This window comes from Pempheris klunzingeri, chromosome 14 (genome assembly GCF_042242105.1).
Source record: "Pempheris klunzingeri isolate RE-2024b chromosome 14, fPemKlu1.hap1, whole genome shotgun sequence".
NCBI lineage: Eukaryota > Metazoa > Chordata > Actinopteri > Acropomatiformes > Pempheridae > Pempheris > Pempheris klunzingeri.
This window is the reverse complement of record NC_092025.1, coordinates 4,890,661-4,903,963: the sequence shown is the minus strand read 5'-3', so window position 1 is coordinate 4,903,963 and position 13,303 is coordinate 4,890,661. Positions and strand designations below refer to the sequence as shown.

At 39.8% G+C, this 13,303-nt stretch overlaps 1 protein-coding gene across 1 annotated transcript in view; it reads left to right on the top strand.

The window, feature by feature from the left end:
• dlg2 (discs, large homolog 2 (Drosophila)) overlaps positions 1-13,303 on the top strand; it is a 166,485-nt gene that overhangs the window by 5,090 nt on the left and 148,092 nt on the right. The window lies entirely within an intron of this gene.

The following is a 13,303-nucleotide window of genomic DNA, read 5'->3' as shown; positions in this document are numbered from 1 at the left end:
TTCTGCGTTGGTTTGGGGGGTTTCATTAGATTGATCTGATGATAATAAAACAACCAGACTTATCCTTTACAGGGTTCTCTATAGTGCAGAAGAACATGGATGAGGTCTATGAGAGTTGCCTTCCACTATACTTAGATGCAAGCATTTTATTTTCCCTGAATTGTTTCACAGATCACATCAAGTTTACACGAGATGGTGAGGTTTGTGTAGCACTGTGAGCCCTGAAGTGACTACAGAAAAAAGGGATTGAGGCATCAGAGGAGCTAACTGGACCTCTGTTGTGTTCACTGTATGTATATATTGTATTCTCCATCCGTCTTCCTATTATCTCTAAATGGTTCCTTTTGTTGGTGTTGTGGTGCGGAACACATCTGTGTATGCAGAGCTTAGTAGTGGTTTACAGTGTGTATCAAATTATGCAGGGCCACAGCTGGACATGTTGGCACCTGCACTGATATTAGAACGAAGCCTGCCTGGTTTCAGTCAGTGCACAGCGGCCCATCAGTTCTTCACACTCCCATTCCCACTCCTTACCAAGTTCTTTGACTCACAATGTCTGTATGGACTGAGCTTCACCTCAGTACCCCTTCCCTAATGCACATGCACATCTGCCACACCTGGCTGATATCTTCAAATAGACATTCTCCTACCATGTCAAGCTCAGTGTGGTTGTGGTGTCCTGCTCCTTATCTTTCCATCAGTTGTGACAAAGCCAAGATAGTAGATCTGTGACAATCCACTAACTGTCATCATGCCGCCTGTACCTGTGCCAGCATTCTCTCTTAAACCGTGATAGCTCAGTTAGAATGCTAAAGCCCAGCGTCTCGTCTCCTCAGTTCTTTCATGTGGCTGGTTACAGAAATCGAATAAGACTTGTGTTAACCGTATGATCCAGTGCTGAAGGCCGGGTCCTGTACTGATGTCAGCTACTGCTGGTTATTATCTGCCTGATCCAGCCTGCCAACCCTAACTAATTACATATCTTAGCCCAAACCAGGGATTGTCACTACTATTTGTGGTTCTAGTCCTCAGATAATCTGACTTCTTATATTGTTGATGCTCAGTTGATTTCTGGAGAGGTCAATGTATACAGTTTTTGTATATTTGTAATTTGAAAGGACACACCAGAAGTAGACACACTTGCTTTAATCTGAGCTGATCTGTGTTAACTCTTCTACAGTGTGTAATGCAACTCTTGGCTTTTCATAACCAGCTGATGTTTTATCTGTATGTTGATTAGGTTTGTATTAAATTATTCTGTTTTACTTGGTTGGTTAGTTGTTTTAGTTAGTTTAATTCTATTTTTGTATCATTTCTGTTTATCAGTTTTTTTAATAGTCTTTTTCTTTTCTGATGGGAAACCTGTATTCTCTCTCTACTTAAGTCCCTCTGTAAAGTTTTTATTGTTCTATTGTGAGGCAAAAACAATTTCCACAACATGGACAGTAATATTACTGACTGACTGACTGACTGACTGACTGTGCACTAGGGATGGTAAGACTCACCAATTCGCATCACTACATTGGCATCAAAGTTCATGTCTTTGTATCGGTAAAATTGGATTCATTATCCCTTTATTATCCCGGCCAGGCATCAGCCAGGTGGGGACCATGTGTTCAGTTGTGTTTGTGCATGCATGCATCTGTCTGCCTGTCTGCAGCTTAAAAACTGTCATCTTTAGAAAAGTTTGGTATTGTTTTGAACAGGAGCATCTGCAGATTAACTCCAAACCTGATATGATATGATGTACAAACGTTACACTAACGAACACTTTTTACTCTCTGCCGTATTTCTTTGGTATAATTTATATCCAAGTATTCTAACCAGAAACAAGTGAAAGGTTAATATCTTAGCTACAAACAAATATGTTGTAATGTACACTATTTTTTTTCTAAAATTAGGTGATTTGTGATTAAAGTCATGTTGTGCATTTGTGCCTCCAGCTTCATCAGAAAACTGCCAATAATAGTTACCGTTTTTTCTACTTTTTTTTTGTCTGTAAAGCGTCCTTGGGTCTTTTGAAAGGCGCTATATAAATTCAAGGTATTATTATTATTACTTTTGAATTAACTCAGTTTTTCATTTTTTGGACTAGGACTTGTGAAAAAGGGCTGTTTGTGGAATGGCCAAGTGTTTTTAGAGGTCAAAAAGAAATGAGGTGCTTACTGAGTTGTAGTATTAGAAGTAAAAAAGTTGCTTTTTTAGATGATTCATGATTTGCTGCTTGCTTGAGTTAAAGTTTGATTGAAGTAAAACTGTGAACCACATTGAATTGCAAAGCATTGTATTCTTTTGCATTGTGTTGAATAGCATTGCAACGCCTCGTCAGGCATTGTAATATACAACATCATCATGTCATATTGCACTGATAGTTGCCTCATACATATCTTTAATGTACGAGATTGTCTGCAATCGATCTGCATCTGGCCTTGGCCCCAGTGATGGAGATGCACATCCCTAGTGTATACGCACTGCACATGCCACACTTCTATGCATCTACACAAGGAAATGTATTGGTACGCAGACTCTGTGAACACTTACAAAACCTCAAATAAACAAGGGCCTGACTATATTAACATACTATTTTCCTTGAAGTTAATTGAATTATATCATTGTACACTCATTCCTCCAGTTTCTTGGCTGTTACTTTATTTCAAAATAAATATTTCCTAGATCATAAACATTAAACGTGTGGATGAGTTCCATTAGGACTAGTTTTTCATTTAATGTGTGGATTACATTTTATAATCTTTCCCTACATTTGAATGCTTACATAATATCCTGCAACAGATGTTCTGCAGGAACACGCACATATCTTGGACTCAAACTGCTGTGCACACAAAATCTTCCACTGACCACAAGCTGTTATTACAAACTAATATTTAGTATTACTCATCATTGACCAACATGGAGTGAGCCACTCACAGTTAACTAATGCCATTTACTGACCAGACACCTTCAGATGTCATTAGAATATATAAAGTTGTAGTGACAGAAAGCAGTGACTCTTGTTAGCTGAATGTTTGAACTCTAGTTTTTCAAGTCTATAACTGGACACAATTCCATTTTCATGGCCTTTTTTTAATTATTGTTATTGATCATTGCGTGGCTTTAGTGTGCATGCAGAGCTTTTATACCCACTCATACTCACTCAACGTCTTACCAAATTCATCTGGCAGTGATGAGGAACAATAGGTCCATGCAATTCAATCAAACACATACAACTCTGCAATGGAATAAAGGCCTCCTGAAATAGATGTAATCATCTTACAAAGCATTAGGTGCTGTCTAATCTGGCCGGTGGCGTGGGTGCCCCAGCTAAACCCCATCACTGCAGAGTGGATCCGTGTGTGGATTAACCCATTCATCATCCCCACTACTCCTCAGTCACTCATCTGCACAGTTGAAGGACTTACTGCTCTGCATCCACCGCAGGCTGGCACAACTGTTACTACTGCAGCTGAGCCCTATATTCTATTAAGAATGCTTTCAAGGTGCTGATGATTTCCCAACAGATTTTTCATTCTCAATTCTGAAAATGAGGTAGAGTCATTATTGTCTATTAAACACGCTGCAAAGTGCAACATATTCATTTAATTATCAATTGATCAGTTTGAATTGCAGGCACTGATACACATTCACACTTCATGGCCTCTTACAGATGTAATGAATTGTAAGAGAAAGATAAATCTTCTTTTTATCTGGAGCCATCATCAGGTTGAAATTTGTCCAGTACTTTGGTTTATGACCAAACATTTACAAAGCTAATGACGTTCCCACCAGCGTCATCTGTACCTGTAAACGTTAGCGCGCTAACACACTAAAAACGAGATGGTGAACATGGGAAACATTCTTCCTGCTAAACATCATCTACATCAACATCACAACATGTGTTCAGACCATCTTTAGCACTACGTGAACAAAGCAGTTCACTTCTTCATTTGAATGGAGCCAGTCTGTCAGCTGTGCAGGGGTGCCAATACAGAGGGCTCTGGCAAAAAGAAAAAAAAAGACAGGTCATCCAGCGAAACAGCTGAAGCTGGCTCACCATGGTGATGGCAGCACATGCTGATATGGTGGCCAGTAGGTCTACAAACTTAACTACACTGTTGCCCATAAAGTTGGAATCAAATGTTTTTTACCTCTTCTCATGAAATGATTGTGACAGTGTGATTTATTCTTGATAAATAAAGTTTATATCTTCTCAACTTTATTGATCAAACTCTTCCAAACATATCACAGTGAAACTTAAACCACAATTAACCTTTGCAAACTGTGTATTCAGGCTTTAACAAAATTGGGGGTATTGAACAATTATTCCAACTTTATGGGCAACAGTGTATAATTTAGTTTTAATGTTGTTTTTGTGCCTTTATTGCTGAAAGATGTATTAGCTATGACAGAGACACTCATCAGCTTTGGTAAAGGAAGAGCAGAAGATGCTGAGATGATCAGTGCCCATGGCATCGTCTGACCAAGTCAACCATATGATCATCACTATCTCCCCAAGTGCACTGTAGAAATCCTTTCTGGATGTGTGCGTGTATATGTTATACTATTTTTCTCTTATTCTATTCTAGATTTAAACATTTATGTTCTAAATGTGTGTAGCATGAAGGGGCTACAACTTACATTTGATGTGCGGCATCATCTGGCAAAGTGCTGTGGTGGCCGATCAAAGACGCACGAGTACTCGTTCCTGGTGGATTGCTTTGTAGTGTGAAAGATTCCTGTTCTACTGTTAACCTTGCGATTGTCACGTTGAAAACGATTGCTGCTGTCATCGCTGGTTGTTGCTGACTCAGTATCCTTCATAAAATGATCCCAACAAGTTCCACACAGTGAGGTTTACAGATTTGAAACTTGTGATAAAGAAGGCACTGCTGTCACAGTGATTCTCAGTATTCACAGATATCTTAAAATGAGGTGTTTGAGTACTGAGAGAGAAACGTTCAGTGATCAGATCAAAGATCAGTGAATCCCAACGTGTTTAAATGCTATTAAGAATTTGAATGAGATGGCTTTAACACTTGGGGTTTTGTCAGCACTCATACTTGTGCTTGAGCATACAGTATATCTGCTCTGGTACTTTCCTCTCTGTCTTCATTCTTAATTATGTTAAGACATTCAAAGCAGTTCTTTCTATTACAAAGTTTATCATATCATTTTTATATCATATTTTTATACTGGTGTAAGATTTGCATGTAAGTTCAGGAATACAGAGCTGTGCTTGAGACACCCAATGCTTAGATTACAATGCAAACAGATTTGCCGTGTGTTATCTGCTTTGATTGGATTTGTGCTTTGGATTTATGTTGACTGTTGTAGACAGTCTTTGCAGTGCTAGTGTCTTACGTATTGTATAGATTGAATGTGTTAAGATGACCCAACTTATACTGATGTGCATGCTGTAATTAAAGGTCAGAATCAAAAACTTTGAAGCTATAATTAGATCATGTTTTGCTGAAACCAAACACTTTTAGTGACGGCGTCACTTAGACATCACATTCGCCCATAGGGGGTAGAGTGGGTCGTCCCTCAATCAGAAGGTCGGGGGTTCGATCCCCAGCTCCTATGGGTCAACATGTCGAAGTGTCCTTGGGCAAGACACTGAACCCCAACTTGCTCCTGAAGCATGGCTTCAGTGTGTGAATGTGTATGAAAGAATAGTCTCCTCCAAATGACATTCCTCCTGTATGAATGATGTGTGAATGGGTGAATGAGGATGTCATGTAAAGCGCTTTGAGTAGTTGAAATAACTAGGAAGGCGCTATACAAATACAGACCATTTACCATTTTACATTGATTTAGCTGATTATGTTTAGTATGAGCTGCCTCTTGTAATTACCATACTATAATCACTTAGCGATCAGTGTCCAGTCAAGCCAGTGACTAAACATTTTCTGCTTGTATTTTTAACATCACTCCTCTGTGTGCCTAATGTGTGCTTTTACATTTATTTTTTACATTTTCACATCAGCTGCAAGCTTTCAGCTGCAATGGAGAAATTCCTTTTTCTGCCCTTTGCATGAGCAGCAAATTGTCAGTGCATATTTTGGCACTGATACTTAGCAGTAGGTTGACCTCATAGTGAAGCATGTGTTGTAAAAGCTGTGCTGTAAAGCTGTGTTCAGGAGATGCTAATGACTTACTTTAGTAAAAATGTTGCAATGCAGTTTTAAGCAGTTCAGTATTTTATAATAGCGGCCTTGTGTTTGCTCATTTTGTAATATGTATCTTTGAATAGATGAGTTTTGTGGAGGAGGTATTTGCATGAAAAATGTTTGTGCTAGTCTCACAGTATTAGTATAATTTTACTATGACTAAATCAAGAACCTTTTCTTCCACGACTAAGACAAGAGGAGACTGCACCGATCTCTCATTTTACACTAATTGACTATATGAACATGCAATACTGCTGACAAAAAAGACAAGACTAAAATGTAGTTTAAAAAATGAAAAGAATTTATGTTTTTTTTTTTTATATTTCAAATGCAGCAGGGCTTCATATCATGACTACACCTAGACTACACCGGCAGCTCACTACATCAGCTATTTTACAGAGGGTAAGATAACGTTGACTCTCTGAGTTCTCTGAAGAAAGAATGGAGGTGATATTTGTTGAATAAATAAATGTCCAAATCAGAACTTGTTCCATGTCTGAAACAAGTATTCCTTAAACTGATACCATCAGACCAAGAGAACACACACTTTTCTGCAAAGTGATCTAATGACAAGATCAAAACTTATATGAAATAAGTATTAAAATATCAGCGATTTCCATTGACTAAAACTAGACTAACATAGTTACAGCTGTCTTTGATTAAGATGCCCAGACTCTGAGTCACATAAAACTTGACTAAGAAAAGCAGGATGAGGTTGACTATGATAAAAATAACAAATAACAAGGACATTTGACTCAGGACTAAGACTAAATAAAAAATGTAGCTGACAAAATTAACTACATAGTTCTCCTGATAGCCAGTAGCTACGTACTTGTGCATGATGTCCAGACTTTGTCAAACTGCATTAACTCCTGCAGTAGAACTGGACAGCCAGGCTGCATCACAGTCTACCTGCTCACACGGATGAAGTGGAAACTCGGGCGGGATTAGGGGTCCGGATTTCAAAACATTCTGTGCAAGAATACCTCACAAAGACGTTTAATGAGTTCTATCTGTCATTGTCAGAGGAACATGGCTGGTGATTCCTTTTAATAGGACGTGTGTCTTTCTGCTCTGCTGTCTGAGAGAGATCCTTTCCTGGGAGGCTTCATTTTCTTTAATCTACTTTGTGTTAATTGAATCTTTCCCAGTCAGACTGATATACCAGTGGGAGTTAACATCAGGCCACAGTAATGGGTTGGAAAAAGTGACAGTCTGTGTTTAGTACTGTTCCTTGTATGTAGTCCTCTTAGAGTTATGTCTCCTTTTCTCTTTTTATTTTCATTTGTCAGTGATGAATTTGTTTACTTTGCTGTGTGGTGTTGACCTTTCATTTGTCCATTTAGGGTGCTGTCACACCTAATATTATTGGTATATTTGGTTTATTATCTGTAGTTTGTTGGGATGTGCATTTCAAGCAAAAATCATTTGATTATTTGATAGTCACTGTGAGCTATCCTGTGGCCACATAGGGCGTAGTCAGTTCAAACTATGCTATATTGTTGTTTTTAGTATTGGCCAATTTTTCTGCCTTTATTGCTGAAACACATATTACTTGTGGCAGAATTACATGCTTGAATTATTTTGGATTAAAGCAGACGTTGAGTCGATCACTACCCATGAGATGTTGGGAGGAGAGGAGATAAAACCGGGATCAGAGCTAAGCATTTGGTAGTTTGTGTTATTATTGTTTGTGTTATTATATATTATTGGTGCTCATTCCTAGTTATTATCTATGACAGATCATGTGTCAGTGCTGTCTGGAATGATAACACTAACAGTCACTCAGCTCAAGTGACACCAGAGACGATAAGTGAACACATCAGGTTCAGTAAATCAGGTCCTTTGTTGTACAAGTGTGTGTATAAGTGTCCTTGAGCAAACCCCAAATTGCTGTGAGTGTGGGTGAATAAGTAGTTTCCTGGTGGAAGATTGGCAAGCTGCCAACAAAATCATCAACATACATAACAGTGACCTGCAATAAACAGTAGCTGGACACTGATGTGAAATAATGAGGTGAACTCAGAGCCCATTTTACGCTCGAAGGAAGTTCTAAATCACTGCTGTTTGTGGGTAAACTTGGGCCCTATTTTTACAACGTTAATTTTACCTTGTGGAACACCAGGAGTTTGTGTGATTTTGATGTTTTAAAGGGTTAATTTGGAAACACCTCAGTAATGCAATACCACAAACAAACTGATGCAATATAAAATAGCTGCTTTTGTCAATAGAGTCTGGTGATTGAAGAGATCAATATAACGGCTGTTAGCGGTTAAACCAAAAGGATCTGACAGGTCTATCTTTGCAGGGATCTTTTCCATAATGTTGTCATTATGTTGTCACATAATGCTGTCAGTGCCAAAATCAAGCACTTTTAGTGGACCTACTTTGATCGGGTGCAGTTGGATTACATTGCAGCCATCGCAGCCTGTTTCATGGCTGCTGGCTGAGGCCATGTATTGGATCAAATCCAACACTTGTTTTTTTTTACCTTTTAGTCATTTTGAACCCAAAATATATAAAAATGGGGCCTAGGTTTAAAAGTACTGGAATTATCCTTTAATATGGCTGCTTAGTTGCCACAGTTCACTTGTGATTTAGTGTGGCTCTTACTGCTTCAAGCCATGTCAAAGGTTGCGAGTGTCATCGGTTGGTTTTAAGGGTTTCATGTGTACTTAATGGATTACAGGACTTCTCTAGAGCTTTAAACCAGATAGATCATCTGTTGGAGCAGTTGTTAAGGTCAGGGCACATTAAAATCATTTACCACGGTTTGTATATGATCCTTCACTCTGCCAGCGGTGGCTCAACAGCGGTGGATATGGAAGTCTTAGCTAAACACTATCACTTTTAAACTGCTTCGACCATGGTCTGCCAATACAGATTAATCATTCATTTCATATACTGCAGTTTGATTTTATGTGAGCACTTGTATCAAACATTTCAAAATTGCTCTATGTTCCCTGTTTTTGCAGTTACTCAGTGACCTTGAATGAATGTTACTGATATGTAGAGTCGGTGAATAATCACAGCTCAGGTAGAACTGATGAAGAGAGGGCTGCCATCTTGTGGAAAGAAAGAGAGACTTGTGATGAATCATGTCCAGTGAACACTTATCATGGTATGTGAGACATTACGTATATCATTCTGTTCATACAAGCTCATACAAGACAGTGGCTGTTCTTTTGTGTGTGTGAAATGTTCATTAGGGTCAGTGTGTATTAGATGAATCTGAGGGAGGATAAAAAAAGTTAGGAACATTGACAAGAGAGTGGAGAGTCTCTGAATTTGGAAGAGAGCACAACTTTGATTCACTTCCCCTCCCTCTCCTCTGTGCTTCAGTTCTGCCTCCAAAGCCTCTCCCCACAGAGGGGGCTGTCATGCACGTGCAGACTAATCATGGCAATGGAAGAAGCCAGGTGTACAAGCACATCCTCAATGGTACACAACAGTGACACGGCATACGGGGGAAAAAAAAAAAAGTCAGAAAAAGTCACACAATAACACAAACAAGCTAAGTAATGAAGACAGTGGTGGACCAACAACTCCCGTGATCTGTGAGGAACAATGACTGTTTTTGTCAGTGGCTTAGAGGAGCATAATATAACAGCTGTTTCTGGTTAAACAAAAGGATTTTACAGGTTTATCTCTGTAGGGATCTTTAACAATCTGAGCCTGTCAGTGGCAAAAACAAGCACTTTTAGTGGACCTACTTTGATCAGGTGCACTTGCCCCAAAGAATTACGTGGCAGCCATTGTAGACCATTTGGTGGTTGCCGGACCAATTCCAACACTACCTACCATCATCCATCCATTCATCCATCTATCCATTGTCTATACTGCTTATCCTTACTGGTTGCGGGGGGGGCTGGAGTCAATCCCAGCTGATTTTGGGTGAGAGGCGGTTACACCCTGGACTGGTCACCAGTCAATCACAGGGCCAACACACAGAGACAGACAACCATTCATGATCACACTCACACCTACACAGCACCAAGAGAACATGTAAACTCCACACAGAAAGGACCCAGACTCAAACTACAAACAAGCAGATTTGGACCTGGAACCTTCTTGCAACAGTGCTAACCTCCGCCACCATGCTGCCCTTATCAGTCATTTCAGACCCAAATATGTAAAAATAGGGCCCAGGTTTAATTATCCTTAAAGCATACAGAATTGCCATGGTGGCCACTGTATGAGGAAATATGTTGCTGCAAAAACAAGTAACATGAAGGTGATGAAGAAGGTTGTTGAAACACAACTCAATATCCCTCTCAGTAATGTGTCAGGCTGCAGGTGTATTTATTTCAGTTGCCTCCTGTGCAGCATCTTCATTTTAGTTTGCCCTAAGTCAAGATGAGGTATTGGGGAATGTGTGGAGTATATACAGATGCACAGTTGGAGCTCCAGTAGAGGGAGCCAGAAGACTGAGTTTACTGTTGTTTACCTCGCGATTCACTGCTCCACATCCTGCTTTTACACTATACAGCTCTGAGCTGTATCATGTGAAGACTCTTTGTTATGTAATACAAGATGTGCATCTGGTGTACTGCATGATCGTCATAGCAAGAAGTAATGCAGATGTCAGTACTTTATTATAGCACACTGTCAGCTAAGTTAGTCCTCCCACACTTGTCAGTGTAGTGATTAAGACACCTACACACTTTACTGACCCTGCCCCAATGGACTGTGCATTACCTCAGCGTCATGGCTGACATCACAGGAAATTGCAGCTACATACGCACAAGAGGCATCATGTTTTCAAACTCCCATCATGCTTGGGGCAGTGTGTAGGCATGGAATTACTATGGAGCTGAAGGTTATGATTCAATATAATTTAATAACTGGATTCTCCTAATGCAGTCCTACTGATGGATCTCATTTGGTGCTAGTATGTGCCATGATGTCCAGAGTTAATTCTCAATAATGTTGATGATATCTGTGTTTATCTACAGTGAGTGTTCATTAGCACTTGTGTGCAAGTAATGTAAAAGTCAGTGTGTGTGATAGAAATGAGGGTGTATAGTACAGGTAGTATAGGTTTTAAGTCTTTCAGTTGGGCTATAAAATGATACACAAAACAACGTGTCAAAATTTAGCTTGAAATTATTATGTTCAAATATCTGCAGTGCAGGTTCTAATTCTTCATCTATATTTTAAAACACAGCAGTTTAGTCACATTAACATAGTCATGAAACAAGAGCACATTTTGAGTTTGGATATATTAAGAACGATTGTCTTCATTACTGTGAACGGTTAGTTGTTCTTAACAATATCTTTGAAGGAGGAGGGGTAATTCATAATTATGCTGCTGAGAAATCAAAATTTCATCAAAAAGTCATTATCCTCTATTCTTATTATTCACACTGTGTTCATAATATTGTGCTCAGCCAGTAACAGGAATTTCAAGGCACAATGATCCCAATAATTAATAACACAGTAGTTGACAACTGCAATTCATCACTGTCTTTTTCATTAAATAATACATTATCAGCTATTGTGTTTGTCCTGTGTTGTCAGCTACTCTGTATTATATATCTCTATTCTGGTTTTTAATGCCACTCAGCATTCAGATTCAGATTTTCTTTCTTCTCTGACTCCTTAATATGCTAGTGCTGCTGTCAGGAGTTGTGAGAGGGAGTTTTGACTGAAGTATGAGTAATAGAAAGTTTGTTTGTTTCAGATGCACGTGTCACTGGGTGTCACTGAGTGTCACTGGGGTCTGGAGTGCAGAGAGAGTTTTGCTTGATATAATACTAAGGCAAGCTTGAATGAAGAGCAACAAGCTATTAAAGTATATTTCTGCTTAATCACAATATGAGTCCTCTTGTCATAGTTTTGACCATAGTTCCCGTCAGTGATAATGACTCTGTGCTCATCAGTGTCATCATTAAGATCAGGGGACATGGCAAGAAGGGGAACATTTGGGGGCTCAGCCTGGACATCTATTTTTTTTAATATATATTATAGTTTGTTATATATTATATTTTGTAGATATGTATACAATATATATGAACACCTGGCAGCTCAGATGAACCAACTGCTGATGGATGAGGCCCATGCAGAGCAGTTAACCCAAGGGCAGATGGTCCTGATCATGTAGGATCCCCAGAAGGGTTCGATACCATCCAACTACTGGCCAATAAGTTGCCTCTGCATAAAATGGAAGCTCCTGTCAGACATCATAGCAGCTAAGATAAGTAGGCAGATGGGCCAATACATGAGCAGGGCCCAGAAAGGACTTGGTAGCAATACCAGCTAAGCACCAGCCACTGCTCAATAGAGCAGTCACCCAAGACAGCACGGCAGACCAACCTGTGCACCGCCTGGATTAACTACAAGAAAGCCTACCACTCAAAGCCACACACGTGGATACTGGAATGCTCGGAAATGTACAACATCAGCAGAACAAAAAGCCTTCATCAAGAACTCGGTGAGGCTGGTGATAACGACACTGGAAGCCAACTCAAAGCCAATTACACAAGTTACCATCAATTCCATCATATACCAAGGTGATGCACAGCCCTCGCTGCTGTTCTGCATAGGCCTGAACCCCCACAACCAGATCATCTCAAAGATCGGCTACAGATACCAGCTCCAAAGCCATGCAACCATCACCTCCTCTATATAGATGACATCAACCATTGTCCAGGATGAAACAACCAAGATTCAGAAATACATCAGGAAGATGGCCCTGAAGATGAGCTGTTAAGTGAATACCTCAGGCAGCAGAAACTTGATGATGTAAAGGGGAAGGATGAATGTATCTGGAGGGACAAGCCACTATACAACATGTACCACCAACATCAAGTGGCTCATATCAAGAAATCCTACCAGTGGCTGGAACAGGCTGGATTAAATGACAGCACATAAGCACTAATCATGGCAGCACAAGAGCAGGCACTTAGTACAAGATCAATAGAGGCGTGGGCCTACCACACCAGACAGGACCAGGTGCAGGCTGTGAAGAAATGCTCCTGAAACAATCCAGCACATAATAGCAGGAGATGCAGGCAGGAACAGTGTACATGGGACACCATAACCAAGTGGCTGGCAGAGTGTAAAGGAACATCTGCACTGAGTATGGACTGGAAGTCCCACTGTCAGAATGGAAGACACCTCCCAACGTGGTTGAGAAT